The 18,394-nt window shown below is 36.4% G+C and overlaps 1 long non-coding RNA gene across 1 annotated transcript; it reads right to left on the reverse strand.

Annotated features, from left to right (window-relative positions):
• Positions 1-3,254: 3,254 nt before the first annotated feature.
• Positions 3,255-7,937, reverse strand: LOC132096212 (uncharacterized). Its single transcript, XR_009422558.1, has 3 exons — positions 7,911-7,937; positions 3,379-3,534; positions 3,255-3,297 (listed from the first exon to the last, which is right to left on the reverse strand). It is a non-coding gene; the product is annotated as an uncharacterized LOC132096212 (long non-coding RNA).
• Positions 7,938-18,394: the final 10,457 nt, after the last annotated feature.

Genomic DNA, 18,394 nt, shown 5'->3' on the forward strand with positions numbered 1-18,394 from the left:
GTTAAAATAGGCTATATTTTTAAATTTGTTAGGTCTGCTGGCTGTCCAATTACATGGTTGGCCCAACGTTGGCCCAATGTTGTTTTAGTGGTTTTTAAGTTGGCAGAAGGTTGGTAAGGTATTTTTAGGTTGGCAGAAGGTCTGCTGGCCGTCCAATAATATGGTTGGCCCAACGTTGGCCCAACGGACAAAATTACGTTGGGCCAACGTCAGCACCCAACGTTGGCCCAACACAACAACAGTCGTTGGGCCAACGTTGTGCCAACGTCTGTTTGCTACCTGGGGGGTATTCCAGAAAGCAGGGTTAACTTACTGTGAACTAAAACCTGAACTCTCGGTTGATTAACCCCAAACCTTGCTTACTCGACGTATGTGGTTCCAAAAACTCGTCCGGGAGTAAGTTAATTCAACTCAGAGTATGTTCCTGGTTAAGACTCAAGACATTCTCAACAGAGCGACGAATCGACGAGTCACTATAGAAACGGGCGCTAAGAAAACACGCGCCATGCTGTTTCTTTCTTCTTCTTTTGTTAATTAGTTGTTTACATGCTTAGAGCATATCTCCACCTAATTGATGGCGGTGCAATCATTTTTATTTTTTTCCATTTAATCTTTAATACTTGAGAATGTGAATTATATTGTTTGTTTTATGCTAATTATACATTAAGTCATATCAGATATGTATTTTGATTTAGAATTTAGACATTATAGAAAAATGCCACTCCATGCAGTGAGATATAACATATAATAAATAAAATATATAAATATATATAAGTTAAACATTACCTTGTCATAGTGTTTTATAATTTATACATACCTCTTATACATACCCCCAATAAAAGAAATAATCATATTAGAATAATATATTACCTTATTTATTACTTATATTAGCGCTTCCTCATTAACATATATATATATATATATATATATATATATATATATATATATATATATATACATATGTTGTGCGGTATCTATCACGCCCACTGAAGGCTCGCTGAAGTGAACTAATCGTGGATCATAACCTGCTCTGGAGCAGGTTATGTTCAGAGAGTGAGTTGCTATGACAACTAACATAACCTGAAAGTTACCTCCGTTTTTGGAACCGAAAGTTGAGGTTATCCATTTACTTACTCTTAAACATACCCGGGTATGTCACATAACCTGCTTTCTGGAATACCCCCCTTGGATGATGTCTTAACATGATGTTGTTCTGTTAATCTGCTACAAGATCATACGAGTGTTTAGCGTTCTGTTTATGTAAATGTTATTCATTTGCGCCATGATTCTATCCATTTAGAGTATTTTAGCAGGGCAGCCAGGGCGATTTTTGACGCTCTCGACGGCTAAAACCACCACTCACTGTTAATTAGCATTACATTTTAATTAATGTTGCAGGGCACATTCATTCAATTCGTGCTACTGCGACTTGCAACCTCTTTAAATTATTTCTGGGTTAAAAATCCGGGATTTATACTAATTAGGTTCAGTACTTTTTGTACTAAAGACTATTGTCAGAGTTGGCAAAAATAAATAATAAACAGTTCACTCACTATGAGGATCCGCCATCGTGAAGGAGTAACTTCTGCGTTTTAAAATACAGTGGCTATATTCCTATATGAATAGTGTTCCGATGTTCATACTGCAGTAGCTACAAAAAATACAAATTTTTTTGCCAGTTTCTTTTGTCATTCTATAAAAACATACAAAAGCCTCGTTCGAGAAAAAGGAAGTAGGGGAGGCTGAATTCAGCTTCCGCATTTCTTAGCTTCTTATTCAAACTTAACTTAGGGACCGTCTCTATTTGTGTCAGTTTTCAGACAGTAATTATAAACTATTTTAAAATGTAACACTGGGAAATAAATAACACTAATTACATTATGTCTCAAACTGCCTGAAGTTCCTCTGTTTTCTCAGCATTTCTGTGATCTATGGGTCCAGACTCCAGTTCATCTACTAGTTAATTCTCATTCTCCTTCAGCAGTCTGTAGAATACTGCTTTTACAGCAGTTCCTTGAGAGTCAATAATATCCAACAATAGTCTCATTTTCTTCTGTTTTGGTTCTGCAGCATGAACTTTAATAAAGACTACATTTTTCATCTGTAATCTTGTCTTTGGTTCTCAGAGCATCAACAATCATCACTGATGAAACTCTCCGAATGAGTTCATCTCTATATTTTTTTTACCCAAGAATTCACATTATGGTTGAAATAAATAACAATATATAATAATAATAATAATAACAATAACTAACATTCCAGGGGGGTATTCCAGAAAGCAGGGTTAACTTACTGTGAACTAAAACCTGAACTCTCGGTTGATTAACCCCAAACCTTGCTTACTCGAGGTATGTGGTTCCAAAAACTCGTCCGGGAGTAAGTTAATTCAACTCAGAGTATGTTCCTGGTTAAGACTCAAGACATTCTCAACAGAGCGACGATTTGACGAGTCACTATAGAAACGGACGCTAAGAAAAAGCGCGCCATGCTGTTTCTTTCTTCTTCTTTTGTTAATTAGTTGTTTACATGCTTAGAGCATATCGCCACCTAATTGATGGCTGTGCAATCATTTTTATTTTTTTCCATTTAATCTTTAATACTTGAGAATGTGAATTATATTGCTTGTTTTATGCTAATTATACATTAAGTCATATCAGATATGTATTTTGATTTAGAATTTATACATTATAGAAAAATGCCACTCCATGCAGTGAGATATAACATATAATAAATAAAATATATAAATATATATAAGTTAAACATTACCTTGTCATAGTGTTTTATAATTTATACATACCTCTTAATACATAATTTACAGATAACTCTTATATATGCCAATAAAATAAATAATCATATTAGAATAATATATTACCTTATTTATTACTTATATTAGCGCTTCCTAATTAACATATATATATATATATATATATATATATATATATATATATAATAGGCTATATTACATATTCTAATATTATATAATGTTGTGCGGTATCTGTCACGCCCACTGAAGGCTCGCTGAAGTGAACTAATCCTGGAACATAACCTGCTCTGGAGCAGGTTATGTTCAGAGAGTGAGTTGCTATGACAACTAACATAACCTGAAAGTTACCTCCGTTTTTGGATCCGAAAGTTCAGGTTATCCATTTACTTACTCTTAAACATACCCGGGTATGTCACATAACCTGCTTTCTGGAATACCCCCCAGAAGGAATTGTGTTAGAAAGATAGATTTAAAAAAAACAACAACAGTTGTTCGCTTAATTTCTGAACCAGATGTGCGATCGAAGGATAGTCCTAGAAGGAATGAAAATAAATGAGACACTTTCACATATTTTTTATATCCAGTAATGACTCAACGACGTTACACACAATTACATAGTAATGGCTCATAGTGTACATGTTATCCTGCAGATGGCATTTCCCGTCATTAGGAAGCACGATGCCGCCCAGTTTTCCGTCTCCAGCGAAGTGGAATCCAGCATCCGTGGAAAACACAAGCAGACGGGTCACATTCCTCCAGCCAATTTGGTTCTGTTGCACAATTAAGATGAAGATTAACATATATAATACAATACAAACATCATAGGCGTCGATTTCGGGGGGGACGGGGGGGACGCGTCCCCTCCAGATTTCGTCATGAGTCATTTTGTACCCACCACTTTTTTTTTTTTTTTTTTTTTAAAGTAAAAGAACTCGAGGGTTTTTAAACCTCGAGTTCTGCTGCTGCGATGGCTACACGCTTTTCTGTTCATTAAAACTGCAACAACTGTAACATTGGGATACGTTCTAGGTTGGGGGAGGGGGAGTCATCGTGTCACTGTTATTATTTTCTCTATAGACGGTTTCAACGGCAACAACATAAACAAACGTTACTGCGCATGCGCGCTTTTGCGGACCTAACTTAACTTCCGGTAGACTTCCAAATAGAATCAATAACAACAGCCAAGTCCCTCTAGAGTAGATATTTTTTTATAACAAACAAAATATGTTTGCTGCATGGATCAGGCGGACTTAATGAGAATGCAAATCCATTCTTTGCCAATAGGAGATGTTTTAAAGCATAGACATAAAGCGCGAGAAATGGAGGTTTCCCCAGTAACAGCTGTAAACAAAGTACGCTCACACACGCTGCTTTATCAGGCATATAACATGCAAGTCTTCCTTCAGAAATACAGCGATATAAAAAACACCTGTGCCTCGTTTTGATATTTAAACATATAAATGTAAGGGATTATTATTATTAAACGTGCAGTACATAACGTTACTCATGTTTATTCAGCGAAGCCTTTTTGAAAATCGATCAGTTTTAAAATTGTGGTGAGTTTCCAAAAATAAATAAATGTATGGGAAACACATCCCGCAGCACAATCACCTGAGCCCTCAGTCTACTCATCGCCTTGACTTTAACCGCGTTTGTAGAAGGCACTGCAGCCAGACCGATATACACAACACAGACCGGAAGTTAACTTAGGTCCAGGCGCGTGCGCCCGATGAAACCGTCTATATGACTATCGCGCTTCTTTTTTTTAAAGAATGTTTTTCAAATGAGTTGACAGTTTGAAATGGACAGTGAACGAGCGGGAACGAGGCTACCTAGTCTTTGTTGGGATTGGCCAGAATTTCTGGCGAATGTATCATAGACGAGCAAGTCATTTAGCCTTCATACAATATCACAAGGTTGCATCCTAGTGCCATGGACTATAACATATCAAAGTGATAACCTGTAGAACAAATGGATGTTGTTGTACACACAGCATGGGTCTGCAGACCATTGACACAAAGGTAAAACGCGATAACTTATGTTTATTAAGATTTGCTGGTATTATGGCTAGGTCTTGTGCATTTGCACACAAGGGATCGGCTGTTTTAATTCTTCTCTTGCAATTAATGTTACGTTAGACTTCCTTAGCCACCAACTTAATTAGCTAGTTACGGTTTGCGTTCATACAGCAAGTGTTGGGGGAGATGATTGTTGAGTAGTCAGTATCTTGTTTAATTATTGCTTGAATCTATTGCTGAATTCTGAAATAGTTGTGATGATGATGATGATGATGATGAGGAATGGATCAAGTTTTAGTCAAAATGCCTGATGTAGATTGGATGGATGCATGTTGTTGTGAATTGAGAGCATTCAGATCATGGTGTGATAGTCAATAGTGTTCATGTGCTACACGTATTTTTGCTTTTTCAATCTTGATAAAATTTGTAGTGCTTAAGTTGTGTTGTCTGTTATTTCTTGATAATAACACCGTTGCCATGAAAAACAGAGCGTTGCTGTGGACGCGGCAGGATTCTAATCGTAGAGACGGAACTATTTTCTTTAGCGGAAGCAATACAATTGTATACAATACAATACAATACAATACAAATAAGTGTTTAAATCAATAAACTCTTTTTTAAATCAAATTATTGATTTATTTGGTGGGTAGCCATGTAATAAGCGGGATAATGTAGAGCGAGGCCCGATTTTGGGTTAGATTTTTTTCCCCGTTTTCAGTGGTTATAACAAAGCAACATGAAAGAGAAAATTGGTAATCATTGTTTAGGTACATTAAACCACGTCATGGCCATGTCATATTGTCAACATGGTACTTATATGATGATATGAAGCAGATTAGTGGGTCATATACAGTGTTGGGGAGTAACTAGTTACATGTAACGGCGTTACGTAATTTAATTACAAAAAAAATGTAACAGTAATCAGTTACAGTTACTAAGAAAAAATGAGTAATTAAATTACAGTTACTTATGAAAATTGTAACGATTACAAAGAGGATTACATTTGAATATTTACACACATCCACATACAGCTTACTTATTTACACACATCCACATACTAAGACATATGGCCCATAATCTCCGAGACGCGGAAAACACATTCGTAGGATCCAGTCATAAAAATGTAATTCAGCCTATAACGCGGACGCAATATGCCACATTTTGGACGAATAAATCAAAAGTAGGTCAGTACACTTGAATCAAAACCCGATATGGACTGATATCTGTAAATATTAAGCCGCAAAAAGACTGAATATGAATCCTGCACATTCTGCGTGTCTGTGGAAATCAGGCGCTGACTGGACATCGTGAGAACCGGGACTATTCCCGGTGGCCTGGCAGACGATTTGGCCTTCTACTTTAATATTGTTATTGTATAATTGCAGGCCGAATATACTAAAGCGATTATTTCCGAATCCGCCATTCGATAATTAAATCTCTAATAAATCATGAATCGGTTAGTCGTGACTGGCAATGGTTGGGCTCGCGCGCTCTCCGCGCCTCCGCCGAACGGTTTGGATCAGACTCCGAGTAATCAATGCGAGAGAGAGAGACCGGAGTGAACTGTGTAAGCGCACAGCTGGAGCAGAGAAGCGACACTTCTGTTCAGGGTTTCAGGTGCAGGTCAGTTTCATATGTAAATATGCTAATGTAGTTTTGTCTTTGTTTACTTAGTCAAGCAGCAGCAGCACATTGCTCGCAATCACTCAAAATACTGTATAAACGACGTCATTATTATCTTTTGTAATGTTACAGTAGTAAGTTAGCAGACAAATCATCATATTTTATCATAGGTTTAGGGGGAGCTAGTGGATACAAAAACACAACCCTTAGGAAAATTAATGTAGCCTATGGTATGGCACTAACCGTGGTTTAACTATGGAATTTGTAGTAAAAATAAATACAAGTGGTAATTCATTTGCCAAAAAAACAAAATTGCACTTACAAAACATGGTAAAAGTCAAATAAAAATCTTCAGTATTAAAGTCATGAGAGAGATGGATGGATCATGGAAGTGAATGTGCAGTTCAGGAGAGAACTCTTAACTACGTTGCAAGTCCCCCAACCTAAGGATTCAAATCTTTTTCATGTCAGGTCCAAAAAAATAATAATAGGGTTGTCCATGTTTCAGAATGGGTTGTGGGTGTATGAGTGGGAGATTTCCCAGCCTATTTTTTTTCCCAGTCCGCCCCTCATGGAAATTAATCTCTAGAACAGTCACTTCATGAGCATTTTTTACTTATTTTGAGAAACTATCATCATATCATATACAAAGAGACAGCAGTGTTTCAAAAAGACACCAATGTTTCAGGAGTAGTACACAAAATAGGACACATGCTTATTAGATAACCGTATTTGAGTTGATGTATATGCTTTTATTTTTTTATTAACTATTTTTCCCCAAACCATTGTTAAATGCAGTTAGATGCCTGTAGTTATGCAAAGATTTGGTTTCAAAAACAGTATCTATAAACTATTTCTTTTGATTTTAAATCTGCTTTGAACTTCAGATCAATCTCTAAGTAAAAAGCAGTACTAAAGTCTGATTGTGTGGTGGATGTGTTCAAATGTGATCATCTCAATTCAGGTAATGAAGAATGATGAAAGTCTGACAGTATTGAGCACTACTGTAAGGTTAAACCTGCATGGAGTAAAATGGTTCAAGATGATTAACAGTTGCAAATTAACATTCATTAGAAATTTATAAAAGTAATCAAAATGTACTCAAAAGTAATTAGTTACATTACTTTATTAAAGTAATTAAAAAAGTTACACTACTATTACATTTTAAATAGGGTAACTTGTAATCTGTAACTTATTACATTTCCAAAGTAACCTTCCCAACACTGGTCATATATCATATGTCTAATGCTTTGTACGGCTTTCTTCTTCATAAAACAAGTCGGACATCATCACATTTTTGTATACATTTTTATTTATTTACATTAATAAGATACAGGACGTATTTCAAAACATGACCTGCGCGAAAGAGAAAAAAAAATGCATCATTGTACCCACCACTTAAACATATAATACAAACATGATATTGTATGAATATATATATATATATATATATATATATATATATATATATATATATATATATATATATATATATATACACGTACCGCACAGACAGCCACTTGCATGAGAGACCATTACTTCACAGCTTTACTGAATGATGACCTAAATTATTAATTAACCATTCCTGGAGTTGTTGAAGGAGTATATAGTACCTGATCGGAGGTCTAGGGTGAGTTTCTGTGGTTGAATCTGGGTGATCTGGTCTGGCTTCAGTTGTGCTCCATCCTTTGTGTTAAAGGTTGGTTCTTGCTGACGGTAACATTTCCCCGAGGATTTTCTATACTGGACTCATTACAGCCCTTCTTAATCAGAGCTTCAATCTCATCACACCTTGTGGACTTCTGCTCGCCTTGCTTCAAAAAGTTCTGCAGAATTGCTGTATATCAGATTTTATATATATTTTATTTATTTATTTTGAAAATGTAAAAAAAATAATAATGTTAACATTTTCTCCCATTTTTGAAGAATAGGTTGAGAAACAATTGAGCAAGAAAAGCCAGCTAGTTTGTAACTTTTTTGGATGGCAGATAAAAACAATCTAACTGGCCATATTTCCACTGAAACGCAAGTAACACAATATAAACTTCTTGATCAATGCTTAGATTTTGTTTATATAGTACATAATATCAAATCAATTATCACATGATAATGACTACTTTCAGTACTTCAGTATTCAGTACAGCCCTCTTGCTTGTGTGATATTGCTTTAGTTTTGAACCAGTTAAAATTTAACCGCAATAAACATGAATAATAATCATGATAATGTATAATTTCATTTGTCAGAAAAGGCACAAAGTCAAAATTTCACTCACTACACCAGTTCAGGCAGGAGCATCTTCAGATTATCAGATGTTACATGGAGTTTCAGGTCTCTGATGTGTTCACAGCACTGTAAACTACTTCAGCACCCAACAGTCTGTCCTTTTCAGTGGAGTATTAGACAGATCTATCAAAACATTGTCTCCTGACGGATTCTTCTCTTAGAGAGGAACCTGCACAGGAATGGATTGGCAACTGGGTCTGAAATTATTTCATCCACATTTTTCTCATCAAACAGCACTTGTTGTTCCAGCATGCCTCTCTCTGCCAGCTGACCCAGACTCCTCAGCAGGGTCGGCACAGACTGACTCAAACCCTGGCAGTGATGCTCTAGTAGAGGTAGATGGAGGTGGTGGTTTCCAGTCTGCTTGATACATCTGCACCAAGTCTGAACATCTCACTAACAATCCAGCAGATAACAGGAATGAAGCAGGCAGTGAGGAGGCTTTCATTTGACACACTCTCTCGGTTTAAATCTAGATTAAAAATACATATCTTTCGCCAAGCATTCAAATAATGCATGTCATAATTTGTGACTGCAGTTGTATCTGATTAAATGCACATTACTATTCTTTGGCTTGGGTTAAAGTAATTAATTTTTCTTTGTTAGAACAGCAGCTACGCTAATTATGTCTCTATTTGTTTCTCTGTTTTGCCACGGGATGTAACTAGGATTTACACAAGCTCCAGTCTGGATCCAGAAAACCTGAGAAGAGTTGATGCCAACCCCTCAGAGGACCTCAGATGATGCTAACCCTAATACAACATACAGAACTAACAAATATTGCTAGAAGTGTAACTGTTAATAATTGCTGTTAATAGTGTTCATCGTCTGGTTGACTATATTTTTTCTGAACATAAACTGACAGTCACCACTTATAAGCCACTTCTAAATTTTGTAGAAACTTAATTTTCTGTAAAGTTGCTTTGCAATGATTTGTTTCATAAAAAGCACTATACAAATAATCTTGAATTGAATTGGCTCTCACAAAGTCATACTCTTTGCTGAAGAACGTCTGGAAGTACGTCTCCACCTTCTTCTCAGAGAAACCCATGATTTCAGTGAAACATGGTTGTTTTTTCAGCAGCTTGTTCACTGTGTTCTTAGTTCTGGTGGTGACCAGCAGGTTGATCCCAGGGATGAGGTATCCCCTCAACAGGGAACACAGAATGACCTCAGCTGGGGCTTTTTGAAGTGGAACAGTGTTTGGTGACATGTCAAAAACGGCCTGCGTTAGTCTCAGCTCATCAAATCCATCAATGATGAAAAGAATCTTCTCTGGTGGCTGCTGTAACATCTGTGAGATCTCATCTGATGTTAAACTACAGCTGTAGCTCAAGAGTTCAATTAAATTAATCCCTCAGAAAAACACATCAGCTCCTCACATCTGAAATTGAAAACTACATACACATTTTTAGAAGCTTCAGATGTCCCGTTCAACATGATTGTCTATGCTTGCTTTGAAGGATTTGCCAATGCCAGAGTCGCCTTGGAGAATGACAGTCATACCACATGACATCGACAACTTGTCCACATTGATGTTCTCAAAGCTTCCATTTTCATTTTTCTGAATGATCACTGGTTCATTATACAGGGCAGACAATGATTTTGGTTCTATATTACTCTGTGTTTTGGTAAGATTCTTGTAAGAACTCAGTAAGAACTCTACAAAATGAATTTACATCACCAGGCTCATTGGTTCTATAGGGGTTCAGTGTGACTGCATAAACTTAATAACAAATGATATAACTTGAAATCATACTTAGCAAACTCTCTTCCAATACTATTTATTGGTTAGATTGTGCTTTATAGTTTATTATTCTTAAATCTTTGTTCAGATCCATTTTTGACAAAGTCAGATTTCACAAATATGTTATGCACATCAAGTACAAGCGGCCAGTGTTATGATCTCTCTTCCATTTTTGACAGTTACAGCATACATGATCATCAATGAGTGTTTTGCCAACATATTAGGACATATAGGTCATGGATTGCCATTTCACTGATTTTAACAGGTAGAAAGCATTATAATTCAACCACTTAATGATTGAAGTGTCTAAATTATTTTTGGGAACAATAAAATCATCCAATTAGTACATAAATCTGGTCTAAATGGAAGGTAAGCAATTAAGGATGAAGCCTACATGAGAAAAATATTCTACATGAAGAACTGGATAAAAACTGTAAGCAAAATTACAAGTAGACCTTTCAACAAGACCCAATATGTGCAAGAAATGGCTACAAATAAAAAGGGGGGTTCTGGAATTGCCAAGTTAAAGTGCTAATCTCAATCCAACAGAAATGCTTTAGGAGGACTTGGAGTGGGTTTTTCATGTAAGAAACCCTTCAATATTACACGTAAAAAATTTTCTGTATAGAATAATGGGCAAAAGAGACCGTTAGACAACGAAATGCCAAATGTGGAAAGAGGCTACTACATGTAGAAGTGTCCTTTTTCACAGAAGACCAATTAGTTTCTGTTGATTAGAATATTTATGCTTTCAGGTACTGGCAACATGGCATATTGCCAAAGCAAGTCATGTTGCTGGCTCATTTAGGGGGCTTTCACTCTGGCAATTTATTGCAGAATGAGGCATGGATCGCATGAAAAATCACTAATGTGGACGCTGTCATCGGACCCTGCACACTGAGGTACCGAACCCGAGACTACCTGGAGAAGGTGGTCTGAGTTCGGTTGCTCCCGAACTGTGGCGGGGTTCGTGTGAATGTGCAAGCAAGCAACACAACTACGGTGCGCAATTGTTCAGGAAGTAAAGTATCCCACGCATGCGTAACACTGTCGCTATAGTTTCCTCAACACACCAGGAGAGCCGAGGTTGATTCCAAACACTCCTAAAAGTCAAAATTTAATTTATTAAAATTTAATCATTAAAATTAATTATGCTGTGCATAATAGCACCAAAATAACAAAAAAATTACAACTACCAGTGGCATGTGCGGTACTTATCTGTTTGTCAGTGGCTGGCAACAAACTTGTCACTGCAATATGGGTCTAAAGTGGGGTCTAATCCTATTTCATGCATTCTGAGTTATTTAAATTTATGCATTTCAGACGCTTTTATCCAAAGCAATTTACAGTACATTCATGCTAATATTTTTTTATTTTGGCTAACATGTGTTTCCCTGGGAATCGAACCCAAAGCTGCAATTTTCATGCGTATCTTTCAGTGAAGCACGGTTCTGTGATCAGCAGTAAATCTCCATATGATGGCAATAGGGTGCTCTCGCACTCTCTATGCCCCGAAGAAGAAATCCAGGAAATGCCTGTCGTTGCAGCTGGATGAACAGATTTAACTGCGTTCATAGATTTTACGTGACCGATAAACACACGACTACGACAATATTTGGTTTGTCGGAGTTCTTCTTATTATTTTATATTAAAATAAAGTATATGTATAATGCAGTGTCATTATCACTGCTTAGAATACTATGAAATATGTTGCATGCCTTATTCTGTGTAAGAAGCCACATCATCTCACATAGGATTTATTTCAAACACTTGACTGACGTTATTAAGTGTGTTTGGATTAAAACATTTTATTAAATGTGGTATTTTCACATGCTTTCAGATGGAGCTGCATTTACTACACAGAGCCATAGTTCAATGAGAAGCTACACAAACAGCTGTCATTATCGCAAATTATTTCTTCAGTTTCATAATTACGCAATAAAATTGCGATTTTTGTTTTGTTTTAGCTTTTCAGTGAACTACAGCTATGTGTAGTGAACGGACACAACTTTTTTCAATATATATTTTAAAGAAGCATGGCCAGCACTGTTTAATACAAAGAACAATTTCCTTGACATTGTTACAGTATTATCAGAATGGTTAAACCTAAACCACTACATTCTGTTTTTTTCTTTTTACTTTATTTGTTTCTATTGAAATCAAGTCAGTTGAAGTCGAAATGGGTCAGGGTCATATTAATTTTAATTACCCTACAGCAGTGAATAAATCATAGGTGTGATTGGCAAAGGACAAAAAAACATACACTTTGAACCTCAGTCGTGACAAATGATTGGACTACTTGCGGAGTGAAATGACGACATGAATCAGAGTAACAAAAAATGTTGATAGCGGTGAGCGGTCATTATGTTTACCAATACCCAACCCATCGCTACCGCCGGAGGAGGAGAGTAGACAAGCCTGGGCAGTAGCTATGAAACAGCAAGGTAGCTGGACCCGGTGGGAAAGTGTCAGAGGAAGATCCCTCATTTCGAAGGACATCTGGAATATGGAGGAGCATCCAATTAAGTTCCTCCTTAGCTCCATGTACAATGTCCTGCCAACACCAACAAACCTTCAAAGATGGAGACTGAGAGTTGACCTCGGAATGCAGCTCAAGTTTCCAGAGGAGATTGCCGTTACCTGCCTCTGACCAGATATCTTGCTCTGGTCCCAGGCAACAAGTCAGGTGACCCTAATAGAGCTGACAGTCCCTTGGGAGGAAAGGATTGAGGAGGCACATGAACGCAAGCTAGGGAAGTATCAGTCCCTCATCTCAGAGAGCCAGCAGAGGGGTTGGAGAGCTGGGAATCTACCAGTGGAGGTGGGTTGCAGAGGGTTCCCGGGACAGTCACTTTGGACAGCATTGGGGATGCTTGGGGTTAGAGGGGCAACCTGCAAGAACCTGGTGAACAATACAGCAAAGCAGACAGAGACAGCATCCAGATGGCTGTGGTTGAAGAGGAGCGAGCGGTGGTTTAACCAGGATGGCAGAGAGGGCGGGGGTCAGGTGCCCTATCGTTTAAAGACAGACATAGATTATATATGATTATCAACACTGTCAACACTCAGCACTCTCACAAATGCATTACAATAAATGTAATCTCACTGTGCTTCTCTATCTGTATCTGAACAGACTGAGATATAGACTGAAAACCTGAAATAATGAAATGCAGTTATTTTCATCCTTTCAAACAAAAGGTGCTGCAAAAAGCAAAAATTACATATTGAATTTTTTAATGCTGATAACCTAAGCTTTAATGATCAACAATCATGCATTACATATAATCATGCCAGATAGATTATTAAGAGATAAATAATATTAATAATGAATAATTAGATATTTAAAAAATAAATCAAGAAAACAAGCACATGGATCTCAGTCATTACATGTAAATAACATGCTTTCAATCTGGCTGAGATTTCTCAGCATTACTGTGTAGTGAGCTGGATCCAGACTCCAGTTCATCAACTAGATAAGGTTCATTCTCCTTCAGCAGTCTGTAGAATTCTGCTTTTACAGCAGTTCCTCCAGGGTCAAGAACATCCAAGAACATCAGTCTCATTTTCTCCTGTCGTGGTTCTGCAGCATAAACTGTACTGTACATTTCGTTTGTAATCATTTCTTTCGTCTTCAGACCATCAGCAATAGTCATCACCGATGAAACGCTCTCAATCAGGTTCTTTCTGTTTTTTTTCACAAATTCAGTTTCTGATGGAAAACAAAATACAATTTAAAGTTATTCTTTCAAGTTACTTCAAGGTACTTTTCAAGAATATGTGTGAAAAACAGGGTTCCTGCACGTTAGGGCTGTGCAAAAAATCGAATGCGATTTTCATGCGCATCTCATCAGTAAAGACGCTCTTGTAATATCTCAAGCACGTGCGTTCAGATCAGGGTTGCCAGGTTTTCACAACAAATCATGCCCAGTTGCTTCTCAAAACTAGTAAAAAACTAGCCCAATCGCGTTTCCCAGAGGTTCCCCGATAAAACTTGCTTCCCGGGGCTAAAATACACATTTTTTGGCAGGGTTGACCAGGGTTCCCTTGGTAAAATTAGCATTGTAGGGGCTAAATATCACGTTATTGGTTTTGTCGCTTCGACCCGCGGACATGAAAAACAACCACAGACTTGGCAACACTGGTTGGCATTTACTACACTGAGACGTAATTCACTGTCAATCTACACAAAATCGATTTTAAAATCGGAGACCATTCTTTGTCGATTTTGAAAGCGATTTTGTGTTAGTTGTCGGTAGACTATGGCTCTGTGTAGTAAATGACGCTCCCCCTGAACCAGTGTTGCCAAGTTTGCGGTTGTTTTTCATGTCTGCGGTTTGGACCTTTTTAAGATCTTAATATGTGTAAGAAAAAAACAAATTAAGAGACACAGAAACCCTGAAAAGAGTCAAAGGAATAGATCAAATTAAAACAAATAAAAAGGAGTAAAACAAATTAAATGTTGCTTTCATTGCATTGAAGTCAAACCTGTGATCCTTTGAGCAGGAGGTTCTACACCTTGACTTGGTGCTAAAAACAAAAACATATAGGAGATCACTGATAAATCACAGAAAAATACCAGTCATAAACAAACGTTTGTTACTTAATGGCATAACAAATACTGTTTCTGTGCCCAAGCCTACAATCCATTTCAAGTGTCAATACTTGGATGTAAATGTTTGGACTTTTCATGCAAATGAACCAGTAATATATATATTGTTCTTGGTTTGTATTTATTGGTTTAAGATTATCTGTTTAATGCTGCAACAGAGATCATTATTGTGTGTCATATTACATAATATTGCTGATCACAAAATAAATGCATAATTTGATTGTTATTTAGACACTGTATTGCTTCCTTTAAGTATAGTTGACTACTTTATGTTAGCAGCATGTGTAACAACTTTTAGGGGAAAAAATGAAGTCATGAGTACCTGTAAGAAGGATTCGCCGTCTGTTCCACACTTCATTCCCATCTACATCAAAAACACCCAATCTGACCTCCTTGATGTTTACATCCAGAAACACTTCAAACACGGGATGATAGTTTTGGCCAAAATTATTACACTCAAAAATCTCACACTGAAAAAAGAACACCAACAGTATAACACAACATACTCTGTTAAAACTTATTAAAGCATATAAGATTTTCATGCCTATGGTCATGTTTAGGAGGTTAGAGCTGGACAGTTTTTTGAAGTATGGCTTATCATAAATATATTATCATGTATATATATATATATATATATATATATATATATATATATATATATATATATATATATATATATATATATATATATATATATATATATATATATATAAAATTAGATGCAGTATTTCTATTGTTAATTTTAACCTATAAAAAAATAATGTACCCAATGAGAATTTTTTATTACCGAATCAAAAATCAAGATTGATCATGATTTAAAGTGCACCTATTATGGGTAATGAAAGGTTCATAGTTTGATTTTGGGAGACTCCAACAGCATTTTTCCAAACCCCTCCTTTGCATGATGCTATTCTGCATCTGCTATTCAGTGATTGGTCCGATTGGTCTTATTTTCATTTCATCATCCCTGTAATGCTGATAAAGTTTGTGAAAGCAGTGCTGCTTTGTGTATAACCATTACTGCGGAAACTGCTATTTTCGCTCCAAAAGCAGAACCTAGTGCATTAGCACTTTCATTCAGACCTGTTTTTATACAATCTGTGTTTCAGAACAACACAAAAAGACCAACAAGTGGGGAGGCAATATGTTAATATTTCATGTTGACGTCAACATGAAACTGCTTGGGATTCATTTAAAAAATGGCTCGTTTAAATGATTCAACTCCTCCTTTTGATCGACAATTAATTTATACACAACTCACTTTCAGATTTAAAACTTTGCAGCATGTTTTCATTGACTTAGAAAAAAGGGTAAAGGGTAATTAAAAGGGTAATTAAAAAAAATCAATAATAGGGGCACTTAAACTCCATCATGAGCTTCTGAATTGGAATCAACTATTCAAGAAATCTGTCAATACCCAAAACTAATGTATATCAACTATCTAATATTAGTGTGCTGAATATCTAATATAGCACACTTAAAATTTAGCTATTTAATTTGAGTGCGGTCTATGTATAAAGTACATGTCTTTTCAATTAAATAAAATGTTACCATTGGTTGCACTTCACAGTCCTCTGGCTGACAACACAGACTGTATTTTCTGCCAGGAAACAGATGACATTGTGAACTTGTCTCAATATATGTTTTATCCTGGTGGCAGCGCTGGACCTGAAGAAAGAGGGGAAGGGTTGTGAGGTCAAAAAAGTTACTTTCACAATGCATTTCAGCACTAAAACCTGGCATAATTTTCACTTGTCCAACTACAATCTAGTTCAAGCAGGCGTCAATGTCACATGCTAATTAAGCTGGTGCTAAGCATAACATTTTCAGGTGATCATGGCAGCAGTGATGCTGTATGAATGGAGCAAATTGAGCAGGATTGAATGCAAACTATTTTAAGAGATCTGATGATTGGTCGAATGCAATGTTGCATTCTATTGTCTGTGTTTGGATCTGGTGTTTCTTTGAAAATCAATGAATGAAGGATACTTCTTTTCTCATGAATGTGTCAAAGCTATACAAAAATTTGACATTAAGCCTAGTACAGATATACCAAAAAAAAATCATAATATTTGTTAAAGTAGCTTTGAAACTTTTTTTCTATTCAAGTTTTGTTAGAATACTCTGTTAAACAAAGTAACAAAAGTCAGCACAAATAAACAATACGTTTAGATTGCAGTACCTCTGATACTGGGACATTCCCTGGAAGCAAGTGGACATTAAGTATTTTCTGATTCAGCTCAACAGTTACAGGCCGAAGGAACAGCAACACTTGGGCAACAATGGGGGAACCAGAAAATATCTTTTTTATTACTCCAAATATGGAGAGGTCTTTGATGTCAATGATCACATGAGTTTCTGTCACTCTGAGTGGCTGTATCATTTCTATATTACCACCAGTCAAATGTGCCACAGCCAAACCGTCCTTATTTTTCTCTGAAAAATACATTTAAGATTTTTTTTTTAAAACGTTTATCTTATTTGGTAAAATTCATGACCTTTGCACATTGTTGATTATTTTCATGGATATCTACAAATAACTGCAATTTCAAATAATTTGATATGTAAATTGAGTTCTATAATTGTCAACCACTGTGAAACATTTAGTACATAGAAATAAACATACCAGTGAATATTTCACAGTGTGGAAGGCGCAGTTGTGAGACTGAACCTGCAGCACAGTCAATGTTGTACAAGGGTCCTGCAGGCTTCATCTGACCCAAACCATCCAAAAGACGGGGGTTTAAGAGACAATGTTATACAGCACCTCTCCTTCACCCTCCATCACAAACACAAGATTGGTCAGACTGCAACGAAACTGACCAGCATGTGCACACAGATACCTGAAGGACAGAGTAATAATTTTCATATTAAGTCATAACCACCTGCATCTTTTATTATTTAAAAAACACAGTCTAACTCAATAGTTTAGGCATAAAATAAAAACAATAGTGTATGCATCAATACCTGTATGTATTCTTGTGTTTTTCCTCATCACCTCTCTGAATAAGTTCAGGTGTGAACACTTCTGCTTCTAAAAACTGAAGTATAGAAACGAAGGGAATAGTTTATGCTCAAAGTACTATTATTGAAAAGGTAAATATTCACTCTGATACTTTTGTGATAATTTAATGAGTCTGGAGATGGTTTGGAAGCTTTTTGAAAGCATATTGCTGAACTAAATACAGGTGCACTGGCAAAAAAAAACAAAAGAAAAAGAAAGAAAGAAAGAAAGAAAGAAAGAAATCCTTAACAGCACAGCTGCTACTCACTGATTGTTCAGTAGGTGATTCAACCTTTAAGGACGTATGAGACACATAATCTGAAACTTCTTCTACTGTTAGACAAA

This window comes from Carassius carassius, chromosome 20, assembly GCF_963082965.1.
Source record: "Carassius carassius chromosome 20, fCarCar2.1, whole genome shotgun sequence".
Classification (NCBI taxonomy): domain Eukaryota; kingdom Metazoa; phylum Chordata; class Actinopteri; order Cypriniformes; family Cyprinidae; genus Carassius; species Carassius carassius.